Raw genomic sequence first — 14,501 nt, 5'->3', positions numbered from 1 at the left:
TTATAGAATAAGTCTTGCAATTTCCTCATGGAAGAATGGATTGTTGGAAATATGCCCTAGAGGCAATAATAAAAGTATTATTATTATATTTCATTGTTCATGATAATTGTCTTGTATTCATGCTATAACTGTATTATCCGGAAATCGTAATACACGTGTGAATACTTAGACCACACTATGTCCCTGGTAAGCCTCTAGTTGACCAGCTCGTTGTGATCAACAGATAGTCATGGTTTCCTGACTATGGACATTGGATGTCATTGATAACGGGATCACATCATTAGGAGAATGATGTGATGGACAAGACCCAATCCTAAGCATAGCATAAAAGATCGTGTAGTTCGTTTTGCTAGAGCTTTGCAAGTGTCAAGTATCTCTTCCTTCGACCATGAGATCGTGTAACTCCCGGATACCGTAAGAATGCCTTGGGTGTGCCAAACGTCACAACGTAACTGGGTGACTATAAAGGTGCATTACAGGTATCTCCGAAAGTAGCTGTTGGGTTGACACGGATCGAGACTGGGATTTGTCACTCCGTATGACGGAGAGGTATCTCTGGGCCCACTCGGTAATGCATCATCATAATGAGCTCAAAGTGACCAAGGTGTTGGACACGGGATCATGCATTACGGTACGAGTAAAGTGACTTGCCGGTAACGAGACTGAACAAGGTATTGGGATACCGACGATCAAGTCTCGGGCAAGTAACGTACCGATTGACAAAGGGAATTGCATACAGGGTTTTTGATCGAATCCTCGACATGGTGGTTCATCCGATGACGACATCGAGGAGCATGTGGGAGCCATCATGGGTATCCAGATCCCGCTGATGGTTATTGACTAAGAGAGTCTCGGTCATGTCTACATGTCTCCCGAACCCGTAGGGTCTACACACTTAAGGTTCAGTCACGCTAGGGTTGTAGGGATATGTATATGCAGTAACCCGAATGTTGTTCGGAGTCCCGGATGAGATCCCGGACGTCACGAGGAGTTCCGGAATGGTCCGGAGGTAAAGATTTATATATAGGAAGTGCTATTTCGGGCACCGGGACAAGTTTCGGGGTTATCGGTATTGTACCGGGACCACCGGAGGGGTCCCGGGGGCCCACCGGGTGGGGCCACCCAGCCCCGGGGGCCACATGGGCTGTGGGGGGTGCGCCTTGGCCTACATGGGCCAAGGGCACCAGCCCCACAAGGCCCATGCGCCTAGGGTTTCCCCCTAGGAGGAGTCCTAGTGGTGGAAGGCACCTCCTAGGTGCCTTGGGGGGAGGGAATCCCCCTTGGCCGCCGCACCCCCTAGGAGATCTCATCTCCTAGGGCCGGCCACCCCCCCTTGGCACCCCTATATATATAGTGGGGGAGAGGAGGGACTTCATACCTTGTGCCCTGGCCTTTGGTTGCCTCCTTCTCCCTCCCCAACACCTCATACACCTCCGTAGTGCTTAGCGAAGCTCTGTCGGAGTACTGCAGCTCCACCAACACCACGCCGTCGTGCTGCTGCTGGTGCCTTCTCCCTCAACCTCTCCTCCCATCCTTGCTGGATCAAGAAGGAGGAGACGTGGCTGTTTCCGTACGTGTGTTGAACGCGGAGGTGCCGTCCGTTCGGCGCAGGTCATCGGTGATTTGAATCACGTCGAGTACGACTACATCATCACCTTGCAAGCTTCCGCACGCGATCTACAAGTGGTATGTAGATGCAAACTCTCTCCCTAGACTCGTTGCTTAGATGAACTCATAGATGGATCTTGGTGAAACCGTAGGAAAAATTTTAATTTTCTGCAACGTTCCCCAACAGTGGCATCATGAGCCAGGTTTATGCGTAGTTCTCTTTGCACGAGTAGAACACAACTTTGTTGTGGGCGTGGATTTTGTCATCTTACTTGCCTCTACTAGTCTTTTCTTGCTCAACGGTATTGTGGGATGAAGCGGCCCGGACCAACCTTACACGTACGCTTACGTGAGACCGGTTCCACCGACTGACATGCACTAGTTGCATAAGGTGGCTGGCGGGTGTCTGTCTCTCCCACTTTAGTTGGAGCGGAATCGATGAACAGGGCCCTTATGAAGGGTAAATAGAAGTTGACAAAATCACGTTGTGGTGATTCGTAGGTAAGAAAACGTTCTTGCTAGAACCCAATTGCAGCCACGTAAAAGATGCAACAACAATTAGAAGACGTCTAACTTGTTTTTGCAGCGATTGATCATGTGATGTGATATGGCCAGAAGTTGTGATGAATGATGAATTGTGATGTATGAGATCATGTTCTTTGTAATAGGATTCACGACTTGCATGTCGATGAGTATGACAACCGGCAGGAGCCATAGGAGTTGTCATTATTTTTTGTATGACCTGCGTGTCATTGAATAACGTCATGTAAACTACTTTACTTTATTGCTAAAACGTTAGTCATAGAAGTAGAAGTAGTCGTTGGCGTGACAACTTCATGAAGACACGATGATGGAGATCATGATGATGGAGATCATGGTGTCAAGCCGGTGACAAGATGATCATGGAGTCCCGAAGATGAAGATCAATGGAGCTATATGATATTGGCCATATCATGTCACAACTATATAATTGCATGTGATGTTTATTATGTATTATGCATCTTGTTTACTTAGAACGACGGTAGTAAATAAGATGATCCCTTATAAAATTTCAAGAAGTGTTCTCCCCTAACTGTGCACCGTTGCTACAGTTCGTCGTTTCTAAGCACCACGTGATGATCGGGTGTGATGGATTCTTACGTTCACATACAACGGGTGTAAGACAGTTTTACACAGCGAAAACACTTAGGGTTAACTTGACGAGCCTAGCATGTACAGACATGGCCTCGGAACACGGAGACCGAAAGGTCGAACACGAGTCGTATGGAAGATACGATCAACATGAAAATGTTCACCGACGATGACTAGTCCGTCTCACGTGATGATCGGACACGGGCTAGTCGACTCGGATCGTGTAACACTTAGATGACTAAAGGGATGTCTAATCTAAGTGGGAGTTCATAATTTGATTAGAACTTTATTATCATGAACATAGTCTAAAACTTTTGCAAATATGTCTTGTAGATCAATGGCCAACGCTAATGTCAACATGAACTTCAACGCGTTCCTAGAGAAAACCAAGCTGAAAGATGATGGCAGCAACTATACGGACTGGGTCCGGAACCTGAGGATCATCCTCATAGCTGCCAGGAAACAATATGTCCTAGAAGGACCGCTAGGTGACGCTCCCGTCCCAGAGAACCAAGACATTATGAATGCTTGGCAAACTCGCGCTGATGATTACTCCCTCGTTCAGTGCGGCATGCTTTACAGCTTAGAACCGGGGCTCCAAAAACGTTTTGAGCATCACGGAGCATATGAGATGTTCGAAGAGCTGAAACTAGTTTTTCAAGCTCATGCCCGGGTCGAGAGATATGATGTCTCCGACAAGTTCTACAGTTGTAAGATGGAGGAAAACAGTTCTGTCAGTGAGCACATCCTGAAGATGTCTGGGTTGCACAACCGTATGACCCAGCTCAACATTAACCTCCCAGATGAGGCGGTCATTGACAGAATCCTCCAGTCGCTCCCACCAAGCTACAAGAGCTTTGTGATGAACTACAACATGCAAGGAATGGAAAAGACCATTCCTGAATTGTTCTCGATGCTGAAGTCAGCAGAGACTGAAATCAAGAAAGAACATCAAGTGTTGATGGTCAATAAGACCACTAAGTTCAAGAAGGGCAAGGGTAAGAAGAACTTCAAGAAGGACGGCAAGGATGTTGCCGCGCCTGGTAAGCCAGTTACCGGGAAGAAGTCAAAGAAAGGACCCAAGCCTGAGACTGAGTGCTTTTATTGCAAGGGGAAGGGTCACTGGAAGCGGAACTGCCCCAAATACTTAGCGGATAAGAAGGCCGGCAACACCAAAGGTATATTTGATATACATGTGATTGATGTGTACCTTACCAGTAATCGTAGTAACTCCTGGGTATTTGATACCGGTGCCGTTGCTCATATTTGTAACTCACAGCAGGAGCTGCGGAATAAACGGAGACTGGCAAAGGACGAGGTGACGATGCGCGTCGGGAATGGTTCCAAAGTCGATGTGATCGCCGTCGGCACGATGCCTCTACATTTACCTACGGGATTAGTTTTGAACCTCAATAATTGTTATTTAGTGCCAAGTTTGAGCATGAACATTGTATCTGGATCTCGTTTAATACGAGATGGCTACTCATTTAAGTCTGAGAATAATGGTTGTTCGATTTATATGAGAGATATGTTTTATGGTCATGCTCCGATGGTCAATGGTTTATTCTTAATGAATCTCGAGCGTAATATTACACATGTTCATAGTGTAGATGCCAAAAGATTTAAAGTTGATAACGATAGTCCCACATACTTGTGGCACTGCCGCCTTGGTCACATTGGTGTCAAGCGCATGAAGAAGCTCCATGTTGATGGACTTTTAGAGTCTCTTGATTATGAATCATTTGACACGTGCGAACCATGCCTCTTAGGTAAAATGACCAAGACTCCGTTCTCCGGAACAATGGAGCGAGCAACCAACTTATTGGAAATCATACATACCGATGTGTGCGGTCCAATGAGCGTTGAGGCTCGCGGAGGATATCGTTATGTTCTCACTCTCACAGATGACTTGAGTAGATATGGGTATGTCTACTTAATGAAACACAAGTCTGAGACCTTTGAAAAGTTCAAGGAATTTCAGAATGAGGTGGAGAATCAACGTGACCGAAAGATAAAATTCTTACGATCAGATCGTGGAGGAGAATACTTAAGTCACGAATTTGGTACACACTTAAAGAAATGTGGAATCGTTTCACAGCTCACGCCGCCTGGAACACCTCAGCGAAACGGTGTGTCCGAACGTCGTAATCGCACTCTATTGGATATGGTGCGGTCTATGATGTCTCTTACCGATTTACCGCTATCATTTTGGGGATACGCTCTAGAGACAGCTACATTCACTTTAAATAGGGCACCGTCTAAATCCGTTGAGACGACACCGTATGAATTATGGTTTGGAAAGAAACCTAAGCTGTCGTTTCTAAAAGTTTGGGGATGCGAAGCTTATGTCAAGAAACTTCAACCTGAAAAGCTCGAACCCAAGTCGGAAAAATGCGTATTCATAGGATACCCTAAGGAAACTATAGGGTACACCTTCTACTTAAGATCCGAAGGCAAGATCTTTGTTGCCAAGAACGGATGCTTTCTGGAGAAAGAGTTTCTCTCGAAAGAAGTAAGTGGGAGGAAAGTAGAACTCGATGAAGTACTACCTCTTGAGCGGGTTAGTGACGTAGCACAGGAAACCATTCCTGTGATGCCCACACCAACTGAAGAGGAAAACCATGATGATGATCAAGGTACTTCGGATCAAGTTACTGCTGAACTTCGTAGGTCCACAAGGACACGTTCCGCACCAGAGTGGTACGGCAACCCTGTCCTGGAAATCATGTTGTTAGACAACAATGAACCTTCGAACTATGAAGAAGCAATGACGGGCCCGGATTCCAACAAATGGCTTGAAGCCATGAAATCCGAGATAGAATCCATGTATGAAAACAAAGTATGGACTTTGACAGACTTGCCCGATGATCGGCGAGCGATAGAAAACAAATGGATCTTTAAGAAGAAGACGGACGCGGATGGTAATGTTACCATCTATAAAGCTCGACTTGTCGCTAAGGGTTATCGACAGGTTCAAGGGATTGACTACGACGAGACATTCTCTCCCGTAGCGAAGCTAAAGTCCGTCCGAATCATGTTAGCAATTGTCGCATACTATGATTATGAGATATGGCAGATGGACGTCAAAACAGCATTCCTTAACGGGCATCTTAAGGAAGAACTGTATATGATGCAGCCGGAAGGTTTTGTCGATCCTCAGAACGCTAACAAAGTATGCAAGCTCCAGCGATCCATTTATGGACTGGTGCAAGCATCTCGGAGTTGGAACATTCGCTTTGATGAGATGATCAAAGCGTTTGGGTTTATGCAGACTTATGGAGAAGCCTGCGTTTACAAGAAAGTGAGTGGGAGCTCTGTAGCATTTCTCATATTATATGTAGATGACATACTCCTGATGGGAAATAATATAGAATTTCTGGACAGCATTAAGGCCTACTTGAATAAGTGTTTTTCAATGAAGGACCTTGGAGAAGCTGCTTATATATTAGGCATCAAGATCTATAGAGATAGATCGAGACGCCTCATAGGTCTTTCACAAAGTACATACCTTGATAAGATTTTGAAGAGATTCAGAATGGATCAGTCCAAGAAGGGGTTCTTGCCTATGTTACAAGGTATGAGACTGAGCTCAGCTCAGTCACCGACCACGGCAAAAGATAAAGAAGAGATGAGTGTCATCCCCTATGCTTCAGCCATAGGATCTATTATGTATGCCATGCTGTGTACCAGACCCGATGTAAACCTTGCCGTAAGTTTGGTAGCAAGATACCAAAGTAATCCCGGCAAGGAACACTGGACAGCGGTCAAGAATATCCTGAAGTACCTGAAAAGGACAAAGGACATGTTTCTCGTTTATGGAGGAGACGAAGAGCTCGTCGTAAAAGGTTACGTCGACGCTAGCTTTGACTCAGATCCGGATGACTCTAAGTCACAAACCGGATACGTGTATATGTTGAATGGTGGAGCAGTAAGCTGGTGCAGCTGCAAGCAGAGCGTCGTGGCGGGATCTACGTGTGAAGCGGAGTACATGGCAGCCTCGGAGGCAGCACATGAAGCAATTTGGGTGAAGGAGTTCATCACCGACCTAGGAGTCATACCCAATGCGTCGGGGCCGATCAAACTCTTCTGTGACAACACTGGAGCTATTGCCCTCGCAAAGGAGCCCAGGTTTCACAAGAAGACCAGGCACATCAAGCGTCGTTTCAACTCCATCCGTGAAAATGTTCAAGATGGAGACATAGAGATTTGCAAAGTACACACGGATCTGAATGTCGCAGATCCGCTGACTAAACCTCTCTCGCGTACAAAACATGATCAACACCAGAACTCTATGGGTGTTCGATTCATCACAATGTAACTAGATTAGTGACTCTAGTGCAAGTGGGAGACTGTTGGAAATATGCCCTAGAGGCAATAATAAAAGTATTATTATTATATTTCATTGTTCATGATAATTGTCTTGTATTCATGCTATAACTGTATTATCCGGAAATCGTAATACACGTGTGAATACTTAGACCACACTATGTCCCTGGTAAGCCTCTAGTTGACCAGCTCGTTGTGATCAACAGATAGTCATGGTTTCCTGACTATGGACATTGGATGTCATTGATAACGGGATCACATCATTAGGAGAATGATGTGATGGACAAGACCCAATCCTAAGCATAGCATAAAAGATCGTGTAGTTCGTTTTGCTAGAGCTTTGCAAGTGTCAAGTATCTCTTCCTTCGACCATGAGATCGTGTAACTCCCGGATACCGTAAGAATGCCTTGGGTGTGCCAAACGTCACAACGTAACTGGGTGACTATAAAGGTGCATTACAGGTATCTCCGAAAGTAGCTGTTGGGTTGACACGGATCGAGACTGGGATTTGTCACTCCGTATGACGGAGAGGTATCTCTGGGCCCACTCGGTAATGCATCATCATAATGAGCTCAAAGTGACCAAGGTGTTGGACACGGGATCATGCATTACGGTACGAGTAAAGTGACTTGCCGGTAACGAGACTGAACAAGGTATTGGGATACCGACGATCAAGTCTCGGGCAAGTAACGTACCGATTGACAAAGGGAATTGCATACAGGGTTTTTGATCGAATCCTCGACATGGTGGTTCATCCGATGACGACATCGAGGAGCATGTGGGAGCCATCATGGGTATCCAGATCCCGCTGATGGTTATTGACTAAGAGAGTCTCGGTCATGTCTACATGTCTCCCGAACCCGTAGGGTCTACACACTTAAGGTTCAGTCACGCTAGGGTTGTAGGGATATGTATATGCAGTAACCCGAATGTTGTTCGGAGTCCCGGATGAGATCCCGGACGTCACGAGGAGTTCCGGAATGGTCCGGAGGTAAAGATTTATATATAGGAAGTGCTATTTCGGGCACCGGGACAAGTTTCGGGGTTATCGGTATTGTACCGGGACCACCGGAGGGGTCCCGGGGGCCCACCGGGTGGGGCCACCCAGCCCCGGGGGCCACATGGGCTGTGGGGGGTGCGCCTTGGCCTACATGGGCCAAGGGCACCAGCCCCACAAGGCCCATGCGCCTAGGGTTTCCCCCTAGGAGGAGTCCTAGTGGTGGAAGGCACCTCCTAGGTGCCTTGGGGGGGAGGGAATCCCCCTTGGCCGCCGCACCCCCTAGGAGATCTCATCTCCTAGGGCCGGCCACCCCCCCTTGGCACCCCTATATATATAGTGGGGGAGAGGAGGGACTTCATACCTTGTGCCCTGGCCTTTGGTTGCCTCCTTCTCCCTCCCCAACACCTCATACACCTCCGTAGTGCTTAGCGAAGCTCTGTCGGAGTACTGCAGCTCCACCAACACCACGCCGTCGTGCTGCTGCTGGTGCCTTCTCCCTCAACCTCTCCTCCCATCCTTGCTGGATCAAGAAGGAGGAGACGTGGCTGTTTCCGTACGTGTGTTGAACGCGGAGGTGCCGTCCGTTCGGCGCAGGTCATCGGTGATTTGAATCACGTCGAGTACGACTACATCATCACCTTGCAAGCTTCCGCATGCGATCTACAAGTGGTATGTAGATGCAAACTCTCTCCCTAGACTCGTTGCTTAGATGAACTCATAGATGGATCTTGGTGAAACCGTAGGAAAAATTTTAATTTTCTGCAACGTTCCCCAACATGGATAACCTTGCTGAAAAGAAATCTATAACAATAAGGCCTCCGGCCAGGTGTGCTAGGCATGACATCACCTTACCAGGTCATATAAACACCAAGGTTATAACTCTTGGAAATATGTTCCAACCATCATATCTGACCGAGATTCAGATCTGATTGGTGTCAAGATACCTCAGACTCGGGACGCCTAAGAAGAAGAGGTGCAACACAAATCGATGAGATGACATTGTAAGATTCTGAGGAAATGAACTATGGAAGCGAGTACCTAAATAAGAGTTCATCATTAAATCAAGGAGAGGGTGAGGAGGTGGATGATGGCTCAGCGACCATTCCTACAGATTTCCAAAAAGATGGGTTTCCACAATCATGTGAACAAGGAGATAACATTTGTCAGATCAAATGATATAATGGGGTGCTCGAGGAAAGCATACACAATCGAACATTGATTGAAAGGTGCACCCGAAGGCTGGGTCGCACGATCAATGTTAGAATGGTGACTAAATGAACAAAAGAAGTAGAATGAAACTATCGACCATTCACTTCCAAGCAATAGAGTTGCTAGAAGTTTTGAATTTACACCCCAAAGTTCGATAGCCGGTATTCTGATTAGAAACCACACGGGGACTAACAAATGAACGGAGATGGCGAGAAGTAATACTATAACAAGAATTCTTAAGAGGTGGAGCATTTCTCACAACATCCTTGATATAAAAGATGATAATAATCCAAGGTGGAACATAACATAAGCTGGATAGCAAGGAGCTCCATAACAAGATCAAGTTTGTGTCGGAGGTAAGGCAATGATGCCGTTGATGATAATACAAGTCATCGAGGGGCAAGGATGGTATTGCCCATCAAGAATTCGATATATATCTTGGAAGAGCTTAGGATGTTGATGATGATCACGACACAGTTGTCGAGAGATTTCATGAAGATGTAATCGGTCGGCGATGCCATCAAGTCAAATGATGATGAAGCGAAAAGTTATGGGAACCAAGGGTACGACATAAACTCGAAATCAAGTTTGATGTTCAAGGAGAAATGATATGACGAGGAAGTTCGACATAAGATTAGCTCATCGTCGAAAATTGTGCGCCGAGAAGAAGGACCAGGTAGCACAATTAAAATTTAGCACGATAATGATATAGCCGATCGGGCTAGAAATGACTTGAAGGATTATTAAACTCATAAGCAACGAAAATTACTTAGAGTTAATGAATCAGATTTCAGACTCAGTTCACTATCGGTGTCCCTGAGTGTCTAACAACTCAGAACCCAGGGAAAAATTGAAATCGGTGAGAAATAATACTTGAAGAAGAACTCACAAGTAGTATGGTTCTGTGATTTTATCGAGATACCATGGGGTAATACTCAAAGGTAGAACATAATAGAGGTCGCAGAGGTGCATTGATCTGCAGAACACAAGTGCTTTAACTAGTCTAAGAAATGGAATCAAGGAGAAAATATGATCGGAACCACGATTGCAAGAGGACCAATTCACAAATACCAAATGATATTATATCAATGGAATAGTTATTATTACAAGAAGCTTCCATGATTGGATATACACCGTGTCCATGGGCATGAACACAAAGTTCAAGGTCGACTCCCACTTCTTCCAGGTATAACCTTCCATTCACCTCTCACTTTTTGAAATTGACATTAGTTGTCGAAAGTTTTACCTGGTGCAATACTAGATAATTATGACCCGTGAAATCTTTCGGGTTCACATAGAGTAAGGAAGGCATAGGTTTAACCCATCGGGGCATCTTATGAACACATACCCCCAACTAAAAGAGCGAATAACTCAAGTTCGGGAGCAGAGCATGGTTGACAAAAGCAGGGGATACAATTTACCAAAGGTATTATGTATCCGAAGAAAAGCTCACAATGTTTAATGAATATGAAGGACGGTGTCGAACAAAATCCAACAAAGGATCTGGTGGTCCATAAGGGATCTGATATGAGTATCGGTACTCAACCAGAGGAAGAAAGATTGCAAGAGGATCAGAATATAGAAACAACTGACTAACTCAAAACTCAAATGCAAAGGAATTATGAATTCCAAGACAAGGGATTAGAAGCAATGCTCTGATTAGGGATGGATAAGTAGAATAGCCTTAGAGGTACAATCGATGGCAATTTGATTGGTCGAGATCCAACTCATGTCTGGAATGACATCTGAATCGGAAGGATAACTTCCAGGGAACAACTGATGATTGTGTGCATTCACACACATGTTGAATCAAAAGGATCAGAATCACAATCACAAAGGTTTTTAAAGTAAATTGCTAGACCAATGGAATTAACCGGAATGCAAGTATGCAAGAATTTCAAGAACAATAGGCTATTGAGGATTTTCAAAAGAACGAATGGTATTCCGAAGACTTTTGTGAAATACATGAATCAACTGAAGATGAGCGGATACTCGATAGGTGCACAAAGTTATCCGTAGGGGTATTCAGGTGACAAAGAACTGCAAGGCAGTAAGCACAAAGTTTTCTCGGAGCAATAGAGAGAAGTATGGGGTATATTGTAGTAACAAGATCAACTGGGAATAGAAGTAAGAACGACGGGTGTATGTATTTATCCATAGGGATATTTTGGTGGTATGGAATTGCAAAAGCAACGGGCACAAAGTCTTGAGAGAACATCTAAGAGTATCTTTGGAATCTTCTGATGCAGTAGGCGATCATCTGTAATAAGGGGCTCTCTAGAAGGAAGTAATTACGAGAACCTAGAGTTAGAGTTAGCAAAATCATTTAACCCGAATAGAAGAGAGACCAGAGTCCTAGAGTATAGGTCGAGGAATAAAAGATCCTAATACCACCCAATGGCGACGTGGGCCCGTAAGCCACACAACCATGTTAGTAAAAGTGTTGCAATGACTAGACTCAACTTCGGCCAAGGAGTTGGAAAGGGGGATTCCTATAGGCAGTCGGCTCTGATACCAACTTCTGACGCCCCCAATTCAATCGTACACTAATCACACATGCAAATATGTACGATCAAGATCAGGGACTCACGGGAAGATATCACAACACAACTCTACAAATAAAATAGGTCATACAAGCATCATATTACAAGCCAAGGGCCTCAAGGGCTCGAATATAAGAGCTCGATCATAGATGAGTCAGCGGAAGCAACAATATTTGAGTACAAACATAAGTAAACAAGTTTGCCTTAAGAAGGCTAGCACAAACTGGGATACATATCGAAAGAGGCGCAGGCCTCCTGCCTGGGATCCTCCTAAACTACTCCTGGCCGTCGTCAGGGGGCTACACATAGTAGTAGGCACCTCCCGAGTAGTAGTAGTCGTCATCGACAATGGCGTCTGGCTCCTGGACTCCAACGTCTGGTCGCAGCAATCGGGTATAGGATAGGGGAAAAGGAGGAGCAAAGCAACCGTGAGTACTCATCCAAAGTACTTGCAAGGAAAGAGCTACACTACATATGTATGCATTGGTATCAAAATGGAAAAGGGGTAACATATGTGGAGTGAACTATAGAATGCCAGAATAAGAGGGGGATAGCTAGTCCTATCGAAGACTACGCTTCTAGTAACCTCCAGCTTGCAGTAGAAGAAGAGAGTAGATGGTAAGTTCACCAAGTAACATCGCATAGCATAATCCTAACTGATGATCCTCCCCTCGTCGCCCTATGAGAGAGCGATCACCGGTTGTATCTGGCACTTGGAAGGGTGTGTTTTATTAAGTATCGGGTTCTAGTTGTCATAAGGTCAAGGTATAACTCCAAGTCGTCCTGTTACCAAAGATCATGGCTATTCGAATATATTAACTTCCCTGCAGAGGTGCACCACGTTTCCCAACACGCTCGATCCCCTTTGGCCGGATACACTTATCTGGGTCATGCCCGGCTTCGGAAGATCAACACGTCGCAGCCCTATCTAGGCACAACAGAGAGGTCAACACGCCGGTCTAAATCCTATGGCGCAGGGGTCTGGGCCCAATCGCCCATTGCACACCTGCACGTTGCGTACGCGGCCGGTGAGCAGACCTAGCCTCCCTTATAGAAGAGCAGGCGTTCCAGTCCAACCCGGCGCGTCGTCGCTCAGTCGCTGACGTCACGAAGGCTTCGACTGATACCACAACGTCGAGTGCCCATAACTGTTCCTGCATAGTTGGTGTGTGCGTATAGGCCAGTAGCCAGACTCAGATCGAATACCCAGATCTCGTTAAGCATGTTATTTTGAAGTAACCGCGAACGCCGACCAGGGCCAGGCCCACCTCTCACCTAGGTGGTCTCCGCCTGCCCTGTCGCTCTGCCACAAAGTAACAGTCGGGGGCCGTCGGGAACCAAGGCCCACCACTACCTGGGTGGAACCACCTGCCCCTTCAGCACCCAACATCGGAATCACTTGCGGGTACTCAATGAGCCGACCCGACTTTAGTCACAACATGCATTATGTGTTATGTATATACGTATATACCCGTGATCAACACCCGACGTGATCACGGCCTGATAGTATAGCATGGTAGACATACAAGAATGTAGGGCCACTGATGATGAACTAGCATCCTATACTAAGCATTTTAGGATTGCAGGTAAGGTATCAACAGTTGTAGCAACAATGACAGGCTATGCATCAGAATAGGATTAACGAAAGCAGTAACATGCTACACTACTCTAATGCAAGCAATAGAGAGAGATTAGGCGATATCTGGTGATCAAGGGGGGGCTTGCCTGGTTGCTCTGGCAAGAGAGAGGGGTCATCAACATCGTAGTCGTACTGGGTACCAGCGGCGTCGGTCTCGGTGTTTAGCGAGAGAAGAGGGGGAAGAAACAATAAATATTAAGCAAACAGATGCATAGCGATGCATGACATGACAAGTAGCGGTGCTAGGGGTGCCCTAACATGGTATGAGGTGGTACCGGTGAAGGGGGGAAACATTCGGGAGAGTATCCCCGATGTTTCGCATTTTCGGACAGATGAATCGGAGGGGGAACATTGCGTGTTCGCTATGCTAGGTATGCGTGGCGGACGAACGAGCTACGTTTTCGGATCGTCTCATTGTTCTGAGCAACTTTCATGTACAAAGTTTTTCCATCTGAGCTACGGTTATTTTTCTATGAATTATGAAAGTTTTAGCAATATTATGAAATTGCTTTTATTAACTAATTCAAAAAAGGGGTGGGTGTACCCGGTGCAGTGCACCCAGCGGTGCACCAGGGGCTGACAGGTGGGGTCGGATGACCCAGTTGACCCAGTCAACGAAGACTGGTTAACATCGTGAATAGTGCATGCGGGTCCCGCATGTCAGTGTCACATGTGTATTAACCAATTGTTTATATCAGTCTAATTAGTGGTGGGGCCCTGCTGTCATGGACACATCAAGCTAATTACATGTTAATTAGCTAATTAAGCTACATTAATTAGGTTAATTAATTCCTTAATTAATTGATTAATCTATTTATTTAATTTTAGTTATTGTTTTTTAAACCAGGGGCTGAGGGCCCACTGGGCGGTAGCCCATAAGGTCTAACAGCCGCTGGGCGAGCGGGTGCGGGCGCCCACCCGAATGGGGCACGGGCGAGGCCGTGGCCGGTGACGGCCACCGGGGCGGCGGCGGGGCGACGGCAAGGGAAAAGCGGGGGCGAGGCCAGGTGCGGTGGTGGCCGGGGCGGCCGACGGAGAGGCGGG

This window comes from Triticum aestivum, chromosome 7A (genome assembly GCF_018294505.1).
Source record: "Triticum aestivum cultivar Chinese Spring chromosome 7A, IWGSC CS RefSeq v2.1, whole genome shotgun sequence".
Classification (NCBI taxonomy): Eukaryota; Viridiplantae; Streptophyta; class Magnoliopsida; order Poales; family Poaceae; genus Triticum; species Triticum aestivum.
The sequence above is the reverse complement of the archived record's forward strand: the minus strand, read 5'-3'. Positions refer to the sequence as shown.